This window comes from Rhinolophus sinicus, linkage group LG06 (assembly GCF_036562045.2).
Source record: "Rhinolophus sinicus isolate RSC01 linkage group LG06, ASM3656204v1, whole genome shotgun sequence".
NCBI classification, from domain to species: Eukaryota; Metazoa; Chordata; class Mammalia; order Chiroptera; family Rhinolophidae; genus Rhinolophus; species Rhinolophus sinicus.
Window position 1 is genome coordinate 142309510 of NC_133756.1, and position 15521 is coordinate 142325030.

Here is a 15521-nt window from a genome sequence, read left to right on the forward strand (position 1 = left end):
TGAATTCTTATCAGCCTTACATGGTTGTGTTATTATCCCTGTCTTTCATGTGTGAGGTGCACAGAGGTTAAATAACTTACTTGAAGTCACACAGCTAACAAATAATGGAGCCAGATTTCTAACCTAACCTGGACAATCTAACTCCAAATGTACACGTATGTTCTTAACCTCTAACCCCTTGTCTAGGAGTTCCTACTCTCCATTACTCCCTCTTGCATTCTCTGTCCTACTCAATTCTAGGACCAATTCTAGCAGGGGATTTTTAAGAAACCCAATCGTAGTTGTTTCCACCAGTCTAGCATAGGGCTTTGGGTAGCCTAGTGTCACCAGCTACAACCTTGCAGGTCTGGTGGTCTCTGTGACCCAGCAGTTCTAGGCCTCATCATGTCTTTCCCAACTATGCAGTAGTTTCAATGGAGCTATTGACAAATCTAAGAGGTTCTGTAAGTGAAGAGCTAATAGTATTGTACTTGAGATTTGTCAGGATATGATAGATGAAAGAGAAGGAAGACTCATAGGTTACTCATAAGACTGTAAGATTAGTGGTCCGTTAGTAAGAATCCTGAATGCTTGTTTACATATTTGTCTTCCCCACTAGCTGCTGTGGTTAGAAAGATGGAGAACAGAACATCTGGTAATTCTACCTTGATCACACCAAGTCCGCTTCCAGGATCCTAACCCTTCCTTGCCTCTGCTGAGTTCCTACCTATATATTCAGAACTGACTCATTTCCCACCTACTCCCAAGCCTGGCTGACTGCTGCAATCCCACATTGATCTTTTCTTTTCTCTGCTCTGTTTTTGCACCTTGGTGTTTATTGTTCAGTTCTCTCGTTTTTATACATTTTGTACAATACTACATTAGTTCAATTTGATTAAATATTTAGGCGTTCTTACCATGTGCCAGGCCCTTTGTGAGAATACAAAAATATATTAACATAACCCCTGCCCATGAAAAGCTCATAATCTAGTAAAGAAAACAGACATATAAACAAATAACTATAATAGAGATTGGTTGGTACAAAAATAAAGTTACATGTGAAATGCTATGCAAAGACCACTAATGGGATAATTAATTCTGGCAGTTGTTAAACCATGTTCAGGGAAAGCTACAAAAAGAAGATATTGAGTTCTATCTTGAAAGTCATTTGGAATATAAAATATTTAAATATTTATCACTTTCTATTTGCATTATACTTATTTTGACTTATTTTGTCTGTTAAACGATAAGTTCATTGAGGTCAGGAATTATATGTTCCATGCCTTTGTTTCATCTGCAGTGCCAAAATATTTCACTGAATGAGTATATCTGGTACTAACCAAATATTTTATTTATATTCATATTCATATTATATTCATATAAATAAAATATTTTTTTATATTTCTTTATCTTCCCTCTCCTCCCACCAAAACGCAAACTGATCAGCATACTTTTTTGTAGCTCTATATCCTATTTCACAACATTAGCCATGTAATATATTTTTAGAATAGTTTATTTTATACACATATGTATAGTTTTTTTCTATGCTACATTTTGTACGTAAGCATCTAGATTTTTGCTCTGTAACCCTTTATGGGTTTCATGGTGTCTTGTGCAAGCATGAAAAAATACAGAGCTTAGCGTTTTTTTAGTTCTATACAGCTTATGGAAAAGTTTCAAGTTTGTAATTTTTTTTCTAGCAGGTCAAAATAGCTGAGGTTTCAAATTGATAAAAATACAGGTTGAAAGCTATGTTAAACTACCATAATGTTCAAGTTACAAATTGGCCAGTTGACTATTAAGAATTTTAGTCCAAGACAGAATAAAACAGGTTCAGGATCTCCAAATTTCGTGAAGCACCAATGAACTTCACCTTAGTGAGCATTTAAATTCATCATCATTTTCGCAAGTTCCAAGGCTAAGGACAATTTAAGATTAAAGTTTTAAATAAATTAAAATCATCTTAAAGTATACTAAAATCATTTTAAAGTGTATGAAAATTATTTACCAATCATCTGTTTGAGACCCTGCTATAGAAGAGGACCTGGAGATACAAAAGTGAATATGACATTATTTCTATTTTAAGGAGCTCACAACTTAATAATTAAAGGGATTTGTCCAGTCTGTGTTATGAGGTAAATTCAATTGCCTCGATATAAATTTCAAAACTGATTAGAAATAGAAAAACATGTTTAAGCACTTTAACTCAGTTCACCATTTCATAAGCACAATAGCTTGCACTTAGTAGGTATTAAGTAAATGTTTCTTGAATGAATAGACAATAAGGGTCCTAGAAGTTAAGATTAGGAATAAGACCTTACTAGGTGAGGGTGTTTTTTGTTTTTTGTTTTTTAACCTTTGATATCGACATGGTTTGGGTCATCACAGTGATTGTCAGTGGTATTTAACGGGTGAGGCAAGACTTACCTGACATTCAACAACGCTCTGGGCAGTCTCAGCCACTGAAGACCTGCCACGTCCTGCACAACTTTGAATGTCTGACTAACTCTGCTTCCAATATAAATTAGTGTGTCACTTTTTCCAAAATTGATACAGCTATTCAGTGCAGTCCCTATTAAAATTCCGGCAGAATTTTACGGAAATTTTTAAGCAAATGCAAGCGGCCAAGAAGGCAAACTTGACACACAACAAAGCTGGAATACTTACACTTGCAGATACCCAGGCTTGTGGTATTGACATAGGATACATCAGTAAGCAGACAGGACAGAAAAGAGTCCAGAAACAGAGGCACTGGTATATGACCACCTGATTTATGACAGAAGTAACACTGTCATGCAGATGGGAAAGGATGGGCTTTTCGATAAATAGTACTGGGTCAACTGGTATCCACATGAAAAAGAAAAGTGAACCCTGACGCCTCCTTCACACCATGAACAGAACTCAATTCCAGATGTATTGCAATCTAAATGTGAAAGATAAGACAAAGTTTTAGAAATAAACACAGGAGACTATCTTCATGAGTAGTGTTTGGAAAGTAGTGGAGGGTACTGGTGGGGTACTACTAATAGTCTTGAGTTTGATCTTACTAAAACTTTATAAAATGAGGAGACTAGATATATATATACCAGTGGTACCAAAAAAATGTATACATGTGGACACTTTGGCCAACGTTGCTCAAGCATTAGTTCACCGTAATCAGAAGTGTCTGGATGCTGATGGTAACCACTTTGAGCACCTCTTGTAATTGCAGAAGTCAGACGTGACTTGTATTCATCTTTTGTTATTGGTATATATTGAGTATTACAATTTTAATACAGTTTTCCTTTCTTAAAATGTGTATACATTTTTTGGCACCCTCTGTGTGTGTTTGTGTGTGTGTGTTTATACATGTATATATTATATATAATATAAAATATATGTATTATGTGTCTATATATGTGTGTGTATATATGTATATAAATAAATATACATATATATGTATATAAATAAATATACTTATATATATATGCACACATACATAATAAACATAAATGGATATATTAGGACATTATACTGCAAAGTTTTTAAAAGAAGTTATGCAAAAAAGCTCATAATACAAAGGAAGTTTATTTGAAAAACTACATGACAAAATTGAATACTCTGTCATTTTTTTCTACTGTATATTCCCAGTTATGTAGTTAATTGAAATGGGTTTCAATATAATAGTGCAGTTACTTTAAGAACAGGGAAAAGAATTGCAAATAGGTAACAGAAGAGTTGAAACTTAATAGATTTGGATATCAGCCTTAATAAATTAGTAGACACATGAAATACAGATATTTTAAAGAATTTCATCAATAAAGTTTATTTGTAAAATATGCTGTTTCTTCTCTGTATATTTTTAGTGATTACAGCACACTAACACATTTATGTTGTGAAAATGACGTATTGAAATTTTTTTTCAAGGGGTTTCTAGACAATTTCTTTATAGTCTCTTCTGTCTGATCCAGTGTCTTTTTCTAATCCTTCCTCTAAGCTGCATCACTTATAAAAGATGAAAGCCAAGCTCACTTGTGAAAAAATATATATTTTTTATATTTCAGTAGTCTGTAATTTATCTTGTCATGTTAGCCTTAATTCAATTAAGATTGTCACCCTCTTTCTCTTGCAATACTAGTAAGTCTGGTCTCCTATTATGTATCCCAACACTAGTTTTCATTCTAGATTCTACCTGTACTGTATTTCTGATCTTTCGTTCTCTTGTGGGGTTTTGTTTTTTGGTTTGTTTTTTTTGGCGGGGATGGTTTATGAAATGACTTCTCATCTTAATTATCGTAAATGCAAACATATCCACTATAATTAGATGCAATCATTTGACTATTTCATTAAGACTTTAGTTTACACCTGAATAAGGGGATGAAGGCCCACCTCCAACCCCTCCAGAGAGAGCTAGATCATGTTACTTCTGGAGAGAATGATTTGAATTCTCTCCCATACATAGTGGGGATCCATTTAAGAAGTTTATGCAGGGATTACTGATCAGATTTTAGAAATATCACTCTGACAGCAATGTGAAAAGACAAATTAGAGGGGATGACAAGACTGGAAGCAGAGAGTCCCGTTAGGAAAATGTTATAAGAGGCCAGGGCATTATCATCCTCATGACGGCCTGAACTAAGAAATCACCTGGCAGAAATGAGGTAAAGTCAACTTAGTCAGTTGGTGAAGGAGAAGGAGGAATCGAAGGTGGCTTCCAAATTTCTGATTTGCATGACTTGATGAGATGGGAGTCTTTCACCAAAATAAGGACCACAGGAAAAAGTACAGTGTGGGACATGTAGAATGGGACCTGCAGGTGGAAGTAACCTATGAACATTTCGGTGTGTGAATTTGTTTAGGGGAGATACATAGGCCAGATACATGATTTGGGGAATCATTCTTATATAGCTGGTAGTTGAAGTGTTTAGAGTTAGGTTAGAAAATATGTTTAGATTCAGAAGAGAAGGCAAAGGAATCCTGGGGAATAGTCTCAGAAATTGAAAGAGGTGAGAATTTTGAGGAGACAATAAGGAACAATGCTAAATGCACTGAGCAATCAACAGAAAGTCAACAACTGAGTCAGGGATAGAGACGTCCGTTGTGTTTGGCAATGTGAGGGTCATGGGTGATCGCTGACCAAGAAGTTTCAGGGATGTGGAACCTTGTTTACATACAGTTGGTTAAAGACTGATTGGATTTTACCATTTAAAAAATTTTTATTTAAGTGAATGGGAGGTGAAGAAATAGAGGTGGCAAGTATTCACCCTGTTCCTGGTTCTTCAATGTGAAAGAAAAGAGAAAGAATAACAGCCAGAAGGAGACGCAGGGTAGAGAGTTTTTCAATTCTTTTGTTTTTTCCACTTGATTAAAATGTTTCTTGATTAAAATGTTGCTTTTTGTTGCATTTTCATGAGTTAATGTTAAACTTTGTATTTTTCTATAATTAATCATCCTATAATTTTTTTGGTTAGTGGCATAAGTTTGAAAGAATCAGCGTTGCCCCCAAACTAAATTAAGTATAAATACTAAATTGTGTGATTTCCATGAATGCACAGGATTAAAAAATATTTATGACAGAAATATGTAAAATCATGATTGAATAAAAGGAAGAAGTTGACAGCGTGTTGGATAAATGTGAGATATCTTACAAATGATTTTTAAATGAGGCCATCTGTTAAAGCTTGCTGATGCTCTCAGTCTGGAGCAAGAGGTTATTTATGTTTTCACGCAAATCAGGCTTTAACCAAAATACTTTGGAAAAAACAGATGCCTTATAGAAATTCATTCTTCCTAAAATAATTACAACCCTCTAAATGTTAACATCCTTTCCTACAAAGAATGGTATTATGCTAATACTGTTTATATATGTGAATGTGAAATTATTGTATCATTGCTGTAATACAATGCAATGGTTTCTCCCTACCCCCACCTCCAACCTCAGCCCCAGGAGATACATGCCTGCTTACCAGGACCAATTTTCTACTTATTTAGCCAAAAATAATTGACCTTTGAAAGTCATAACCCTAGTAGTTGCATTTGAACTAAAATCTAAAGACAAACGTAATCTTTCAGGCATTCTCCTTCCACTCTTACAGGCTTTTTACACCCCCTCTAAGTCTTACCAGATTCATTGAAGTAAAGGAAATTTCCTAATGGAATATATTCAATCTGTCCTGTTTCATTGGGGTTGAAGTGGAAGAATTACCGTGTCTCCCCAAAAATAAGACCTCGCCGTACCATCAGCTCTAATGCGTCTTTTGGAGCAAAAATTAATATAAGACTGGGTCTTATATAATATAATTATATTATGTTATTATATCATCTTATGTTCCATGTGCTCTAGAAAGTAGTGTGGCATAGTGATTTAGAGTGAGGCTTTGCAGCCTGATCGCCTGAATTTGAGAGTTGGCTCCACCACTTCCTAGTTGTGTGAGCTCAGCCAATAATGGCTCGCTCCCTCAGTTTCCTCATCTATAAAATAGAGATAATAACAGTTCCTTCCACATAGCATGCTTGTGAAGGATTAAATCAGTTAATATATTTAAATGGCTTGGCACAAGGCCCAGTGGGTTGTGGTGGTGGTGGTGGTGGTGGTTTTTCACACAGGCTCTGCTCACGGAAATCCTGAGACGTGCTCCTTAGCAGGCAGTAATTCTGCTTTCTATGGTCCTTTATATACCAAGGGAATATTGCTGGTCTCTATGAAATGGCACCAAAATATCACCCCTCTCATAAAGGAAGGAAAAGAAAAATACCATGTTTCTACAAGCATTATCTCTTCTAATCCTCAAAACAATTCTAGCAAAATAGATTCTTAGCCAGTTTTTACATGTGAGAGACCTGAAGCCTTATACAAGGTCAAATGGCTACTAGATGGCAAAGTCAAGGTTTAGTCAGAGGAGTACCTGACTTAAACGCCCATCTGTTCCCACCTCATTCTGTTGGCTAAGGTGCCAACGTTTGGGGCATAGCATTTTCCTCCCTTTCTATTAATAGATGTGGCAAATTAGAAGAGACTTCTGCAACGGCCCGTTCCATCCATCTGCCTGCCCTCCCTGCAAGTGAGAGTCAGCACACTCAAATGATGTTTGGTCGCCGACCAGTCAAATACTTCTTCTTTCCCCTAAAGGGGAAATACACATTTTGTGTCTTTAATATTATAATGGTTTACATACTAAAATATGAGCTTCTATGACTTTGTGGAAAGGTAAACATGTAACTTGATATATGAGACAAAGTTATCCCAACTTAACTTATATCCTCTTCTACCGAATAGGTTACAAAGTCTGAATTCATGAGAAAGCATAAAAATTCTAATAGCTTCCTATCCTCATTCTATTTTTATCTTTTTTATTCCTTTAAAGAAAATGTTGGCCCTGAAATTCTTGCCTTGGCGAAAAACAATACAATTCTTATCTGCTAATACCTTTGTTTGAAAATATGAAAGCCATTTATGAATGATAATTATTTTCCATCTAAGATAAATAATAAAGATAATAAGTCTTTACATGTGTAAGGCACTTGTATTGTAGGAGACTTTACAGAAAGAATCAAATTGCAAAGTGAAGTTATCTTTAGTCCATTTTTTCCAAACTGACACACAACTATATGAGAATACTACAGTTATTTTGCTCAGCTAAATCCTGTTCTCGCTTTGAAATTCTTCCATGCTTATCCTATGAATGCCAGTCATTCTAGAAACTATCCGCCATCCCATCCATTCTTCTAGCCGTATTTATGTCTCTATACAGCTGTACATTTAGGTATACTATACTCATCACCTGTGCTTATATATTTGTCTTTCCTCCAGGCACAGAGTGGAAGACTCTTCCACTATTTGTTCAACATAGTTATGTAACCTTGGCAAAGTGACCTGATATTACCTTGCCTCACCTTCTAATCTTTGTGTGTCAGCTACTGCACCAGTTGCCTTATATGTCTAATTTCATTTATCTTCATGTAAATATAAACGTGAGGGCAAAGAGCTTATGAAACCTTACCAATGTTACGTGACTGCCAAGTAACAGAGCCAGATTTCAAATACACTTCTGTTCCACAACTCTGTTGTACACTGCTGCGAAAGCATACTGCCTCCTGCAATCACACTGCTGCGTTAATTTGAGGAGAGGAGTTTTTCACACTGTTCACCCTCCATACATACCCCTACTCCTCCCCCAACTCACTACTCCTACAGGCGAGAATGTGTAATGACCCGAATAGTTTTCAATCTTTTTTCTACCCCAGCACACCTGAGGCACACAGCACACTTGAACTAGCAGCTTAACCAGGATTCTTAAAAGACGAGTTTCAAGATCTGGGTGAGAAGGAGCAACTATAGTTTGGAGAATCCTCTTTCTTTGATGATCTGAATGTGTTATAAGATATAACAATCAGGAATACTGTCAAGACACAATTCTAAATAATTTCTGTGTGTTATCTCATTTAATCCTCACAACAACTTTGAAATTAGGTCTGTTATCATTTTTACTGGTTAAGGTACTGAGCTGCAGTTGCCTGGCTTATTGCTCAATTTTTTGCAAATGTGAACCACATACTCAAAAGCTGGCCCTGCAACTCTTCTTTGGAAGGACACCTGGTTAAAAATCTCAGACCATAAAATACAATACTATTTCTGCCCCCATTCTCACTCCTTTTCAAATGTCAGTTTCCTTACAGGCTACTGAACAAATGCCCTGTTAACTTCTAGTTCTTTGCACAAACAGATACTTAAGAAATGTTACCTGATCACTGCACTGTACACCTGAAACTGAAGCTGAACAATAATGAATGTCAACTATAATTTTATATATAGTACATATATATTTATAATAATATAACTGTAACTTGTAACTATATTTATAACGATATAAATATAGTTACAAGAAGTGGAGTGCAGCATTAGGAATAGAGACAGTGGAAATGTAACGGCTGTGTGTGATATCAGAGGGGTAGTGGATGGGGGGAGGGGGCTATCACTGTGTGAGGGACATAAATGATAAATGTCTAACTATTGCATTGTTTTGTGCACCTGAAACTAATTTAAAAAATGTTAAAAAAAAAAAAAAAAAAAAAATGTTACCTGGTTGGCTGTCCTAAAAAAAGGAACACTTCCAACAACTAGATCTGTTGACAAGAATGTATAGCATAGCCTTAAAAGTGTCAACTCTGGAGTCCACCAGACCCGTCCTGCCACTTACTCGTTATGTTAATGTAGCCAAGTTATTTCACCCTCTTCCTCATCTGTAAAATTGGGACAATGATAATAGTAGCATCACGAGATGTCTGTGAGGATAAACTCGGAAAAGCTTTAAGTAGGGCCAGCCTGGTGGCTCAGGCAGTTAGAGCTCCGTGCTCCTAACTCCGAAGGCTGCCGGTTCGATTCCCACATAGGCTAGTGGGCTCTCAACCATAAGGTTGCTGGTTCAACAACTCGAGTCCCACAAGGGATGGTGGGCTCTGCCCCTGCAACTAAGATTGAACACAGCACCTTGAGCTGAGCTGCCGCTGAGCTGCCGGATGGCTCTGTTGGTTGGAGCGCGTCCTCTCAACCACAAGATTGCCGGTTCGACTCCCACAAGGGATGGTGGGCTGTGCCCCCTGCAACTAGAAAACAGGACCTGGAGCTGAGCTGTGCCCTCCACAACTAAGACTGAAAGGACAACAACTTGACTTGGAGAAAAGTCCTGGAAGTGCACACTGTTCCCCAATAAAGTCCTGTTCCCCTTCCCCAGTAAAAAAATCTTTAAAAAAAAAAAAAAAGCTTTAAGTACTTGGTACATATTAGTTACGTAGTAAATAGTCATTGCTAGGAATAGGTAAGGTCTTCTTTACTGAGCAAGTAGCCTCCTGTACTTTCTTATTCGGGACCTTTTAAAAGTACTTCTGTGGCTTTTTTCTGTCATTCTTGGTTTTCAGTTAGATACTTTGGGAATGATTTTAATTCTTTCAAACACCAGCATACCATTCAGTACCTCCCCAAATTTCTTTCCTCCATGAAGACTTACAGAGTCTTAACATTAAAATGCTGCTGCATCTCAAGTTGCATATCTCAACTATCTCAACGCAGCAAGTTAGTGCAGATCATTTACATGATACCTGGTCACGAGTACCTTCATTTTCATCGACCTCCATTTAGGGAATACCTTTTTTATTATGTACCTTATGAATTTAAAACATGATTAAAGATGGATTTCTTAATATGTACATTGTATTTTCTGAGCCTCTTAATTCTTTGAGGAAATTAAGGAAAAAAATAATGAGGCCATGTTATACAGGTACTTAATTTTTTTTTAATCTGTGGTAGTACTATGGTAATTAATGCTTATTTTATGCAAACTAGACTATATCTGTTAACGGACACATTACTGTCAAGAAAATATTACTTGTCTTAATTATCAGTAATGAAGCAGGGATAAGCTGCTCACTTAGATATAATATATCTAATGACCTTTTCAGTTAGAGGTTGTGATGAAAGGTATCAGTTTCACAAATTATGCTTCATTCAGCTTCTGGCCTTTGTGTAGATTAATGTTTTGTGGATGAGTTTTAAAATCAGGCATAAATTGCGTTTGGTGTTTAAAATTGATTTAGTGTCTTGCTTTTAGTGCATCATTTTCTCGTTTATAAAGCCTCTATTTTATCTTCAAGCTTAAAAAATAGTCCATAGTTAATTTAGAACAGCTTTACTAACCCCAATGTTTTTTAACCTTACCAAATAAAACAGTACATATATTTCCACTTGTTTAACCAAAGGACAAGTGTCTTTGTTATTGGTGAGTTTAGGACAATAAGCACAATGTGTATAATGACAATTTTGAACTAAGAATATAAATATTTCTAATGCCATTTGTCCTAATTAGATTTCCTGAGATGATGCAAAGCTAGTCATTTTCATAGAATTTATGATATCTCTTAATCAACCTCTTACTGAATAATAAATATCTTATCTCAAGATATTGAAACATCATTTAAGAACTCAGAGATTTGGCCCTACGTGCAGACCAATAGGAGAATTGTCCCATGTTTTAAGCTACTAAATAAGGATTTAAGTGCTGAGGGTCAATGCAACAGAACAATGAAACAAAAGGTGACTTTCAGATTTTTTAAGCTGTGGAACCCTTTCTTTATCTAAAATCTTATTTAGAAGCCCAGTAAAGAAATCTGACAGAATTGGAGCTGCTCTGCTTGAAGAGTAAGATTCTTACAGTAACTTGAAGGACTCCAGGAGCAGAGTTTTGATACTGTGAGGCTGATATTCATATTGTTCACAGAGTCCAAATACTAGAGCAGGAGAGAAAAGTACAAACCATCTTTTTTAAACCCTCTCATTTTAATAGGCAGGCACCTAAAATCTAGTACACAGTTACCAACTTAACGTTCACGTGGTCAATAAGTACTATGATCTGAAATCTAAAAAAATTGTGGTACTTCCTCCAGTGGTGGAATCTTTTCTTTACTCTTTGTTGCCCTGCTACTGTAATAATGAATTTTGAAAATTCTTTATGTAAAGAAAAGTTTCTGAATTGACCTCATCTTTGTAAAACAGGAATTTTCCTGTGCCGTACTCAAATTCTTTCAAGTCCTCAAAGTGTATTCACACATGGTGTTTTCTGTGATTAGAACTCTCTGTCTAAAGCTCCTCTATCCTCTACCACTGTCATTTCAACCAGGCTAACTTTTATTTATCCTTCAGGCTACATTAAATGTCACCATCTTCTTTGGGGCTGGATTAGCTGTCTCTCATTTGTGCTCTCATAGCATCCTGTATTTCATCCTAGCAGTAACCAAGTTTCTTTGTCATTTCTGATAGCTTTTATCATCGGTTGTGCATACTCAGTTAACCAAATTACAGAGACCACAAAAGTCTTGTTCATCACCAAACCCCAAAGCCTAGCAGAGTTTCTGATGTGTGGCTAGTGCCCTGTATTTACTATGGAAGGAAGGGAGGGACGTAGACTCTAATTCCCACTCAAAGGATATAACATGTTGATGTAAACTGACTTCTATATGACTTTGGAAAGGTTATCTCTCTCTAGGTCTTCATTTCCCTTTCCCGTAGGATAATAATACTTCCTGAGCCTAGCTTTTCTCTTCCCCCTGCTGAAAAGAAAGCTTTCGCTGTGTCAGACCTCTCTATTCAGTTTCTGAAATATAATGCAGGAGGAAGTTATGTTTTTCTTCAGATACCAGATTAAGGAGGTGTCTCTTGGAAAATAATTTCTTAAAAATCATCTTATGTTTTACCCACGTCCCAAGAAATTGAATAAGAGGTCACCTTCATTTACGAATAAGTCCATGGACTTTTAATGGTGATGACGTTCCTTAAATGAAGCATATTTGTAGTTATTCTTGGAAACATTACATTTTATTTCTTTGTTTTATCCTTGACAATAGTGTTTATACAATTCATAATTCAACACATGTGTTGTGTGGCCATGATGGAATTATTGTCTACAATTTAAAATGTCCAAACTTGTTTTTATCCATAAAAAGTGAGGAAGTTAATCATGTCCCATCAAAAGCAATACCACTCTTACAGTTACCAGCTACGTTATTTTTGTGATGACACAAGCAGCTGATGAGGTGAATGGGGTGCAAGAGACAGGAGATGAAGTAAGAGAATTCTCCCACTGAGTTTTTCAAAAAGTTGAGAAAGAAAAAGTTAAGTTCAAGAAAAAGACCCATTGAACTTCCGTACTGATTCTACTACATATTGGCGGGGGGGTGGGGGGGGAAGTTTTTAAAAGATTTTAGGGAAAATAATGCATGCACATAGCCAGAACAGCAGTTTATATTTAACAGAACTAAATGGTCACATTTTCAAGTAAAATACTCCCTGGCATTTGAACAGCTGTTATATCTAAATCAGATTTGAATACTGTTGTTTAACCTTCCCAGCTGTAGCGGGGGCGGTTTGTTAGTCTAATTCAGTATAAAATATGCATAGTATACTTAAATTTGAAACTTTAAACACATATTTGTATTAAACTGATAAATTTGGTCACATAAGTCTATTTTAGCTAAACCCTTTATCTTTCTGTGAGTTATTTATTGTTTTCAACTATATTGTATGTTTGAACAGATTTCAAGTAATTAAAATATCCTTCCAAACCCTTTCCATTTAATTCATATCTTTTTGTTACCTTTCTATCAAGAATGAACAAAAAATATACGTTTTCTGTACATATACTTATAATTGCATTGGTGTATTCATAGTAAAATTTAAATTATATTTTTCCTGTATTTCTTCCTACCCAATTCTCTCACCCTAAAAGAATCTTCTTTATTAACACAGTCATAGAAATGGAATGAGGACGAGGTGGTTACTCTCAGAAGGCAAAATAAAAGGCCAGTACTTCTCAGTCTTACAAGACTAAGGCTAAATAAAAGGGGTTAAGATCAAAATATATGTAATTATGTAGCATATGAACATGTGAATAAAAAATCTGTAGCCTGCTGTACTAAATGATATTGCTTGACATTTGAAAGAGGTAATTTTAGAAAATGTAAATACAGATTCTCATGGGTACATACCACACGTGCATGCTCATGCACATATACAGATAAATGTAGAAATAGTTATAGATTCATCTGTATGTACATGTATGTGTATTTATGTACTGTATACATACATATAGTCTTAGCTTTGTCTTCTGGAGAGCTTAGAAGCAATAACAACCTAAAGAAATGCTCCAAGTACCCTGATCTTGGTTTCTAAATATTATCCCCCACTAATGAAAAAAAACAGAAGGAAGGGAAGCAAGGCTTCTTGATTCTGGGGCACAGAAACTATAACATGAGACTAGAATTTATGTCAGAAAGTGGGGAAGTACTCAAAGAATGGTAAGAAAATCCATTTTGAGGAGGACCCTACTAGCCAAAGTTAGGAAATTTGAGCTTCAAAATAAATAATGGAAAATAACCCATTAAGTAAAATGGAAATCCATGAGTTCATATTAAGATAGATAGATAGATAGATAGATAGATAGATAGATAGATAGATAGATAGATAAAAATGAAACCTTTTCCATACAGAATACGAACTAATAAACATTGAAAGAACGATGATATAGAAAATCACCATTTGACAGTCAAGTTGTATTCAGTTCAGACTGGAATTATCAATGGAGGTTAAGGGGTCTGGTTGATTGATGAGGTTTGATTAGGAACAGGAAGGATATTGACAGAATCTCAAAGTATTCCAAACTACTAATCGGTTACAAAGGGAAGAATTGTGTGACTTTACAGTAGAAAAACCTGATGTCCAACATGACCAAGTGATCAAGGTTTACATCACAAGTAGGTTGACTTCACGTGTGGCACATCACCTTGATTGGAGACACCAGAAGAGCAGAGTGCCATATTACTATGTTTCCCTGAAAATAAGACCTAGCTGGACCATCAGCTCTAATGCATCTTCTGGAGCAAAAATTAATACAAGACCCGGTCTTATTTTACTATAATATAAGACCGGGTCTTATATAATATAATGTGATGTAATATAATGTAATGTAATATAATATAATTGATATAATATATTATAATAATATAATATAATAAAATACTGGGTCTTAATTTTTGCTCCAAAAGATGCATTAGAGCTGATTGTCCAGCTAGGTCTTATGTTTGGGCAAACAGGGTAGTGGTTTCCCTGCCTGAAAAGCATGGTCAAGAAGAAATAGCAGATGGATCTAGGTTCATGGTTAGCCTACAGAATAGAAGTCCTGTGTTCTTAAAAAATAACTATCGGGGACTTGAAAGGCAGGGAAAGAGAGAGACTGAGAATACTGGAAGAGAATACTAGAAGAGATATTGCTGGGGCAGTTAACGTGTGAATGGAGTCTGAATTGACAGTAATGTATCAATGTTGATTTCCTGACTTGAAGGATTATATGATGATTATGGAGGGTAATATTCTTGTTTTAGGAAACATGCACTGGAGTATTTAGAGGCAGTAGGAATTATGCATGCTGCTTGTTCTTAAATGGTTCAGAAAAAGGCTAATTATGGTATATATACATTTTGGATAAGTATATATATTTAAATCAAAAGAGAAAGCGAGATGGAGCTATGTGAAATGTTAAAAGTTGGGGAATCTAGGTGAGAGGCATACTCATATGGGAATTCTTTGTCCTGTTTTTGCATACTTTACTATGTTTGAAAATATTTCAAAATAAATTTATTCTAAAATATTTATTTACAAGGTAATATAGTAAATACCTTATATCAAATACATTAATATTTCTTCAGTAAAACATACAAGGAATCACATGAAATAGAATTAATAAAAACTAAATACCTTTATGTCAATTCAGGCCAGATTTTGCCACCAAATGAGTTAAGGTTTTCAAAGTTTTTTAGCTGTATGAATTGAAGATTAATGTTGTTGGATCTGTGTAAGATATCCGAGGCCCAGATAAATTTCCAATCTCACCCAGAAAGTAACAGATCCAAATCCAGAACCAACGTCTCCTAATTCCCAACACAGTAGTCCTTGGCCGATAGCTCAATAGCAGATTACTGAGGCAAGATAGGGACCTTTGTGTTCAAATTCTGATTCGGGG

The 15521-nt window shown here is 35.6% G+C and overlaps 1 protein-coding gene and 1 long non-coding RNA gene across 7 annotated transcripts in view; one reads left to right on the forward strand and one right to left on the reverse strand.

Annotated features, from left to right (window-relative positions):
• The window catches only part of ELP4 (elongator acetyltransferase complex subunit 4), a 213965-nt gene that overhangs the window by 128005 nt on the left and 70439 nt on the right, over positions 1-15521 (forward strand). The window lies entirely within an intron of this gene.
• LOC141572255 (uncharacterized) overlaps positions 1-15521 on the reverse strand; it is a 105864-nt gene that overhangs the window by 32902 nt on the left and 57441 nt on the right. The gene's annotated exons all lie outside the window — the stretch shown is intronic.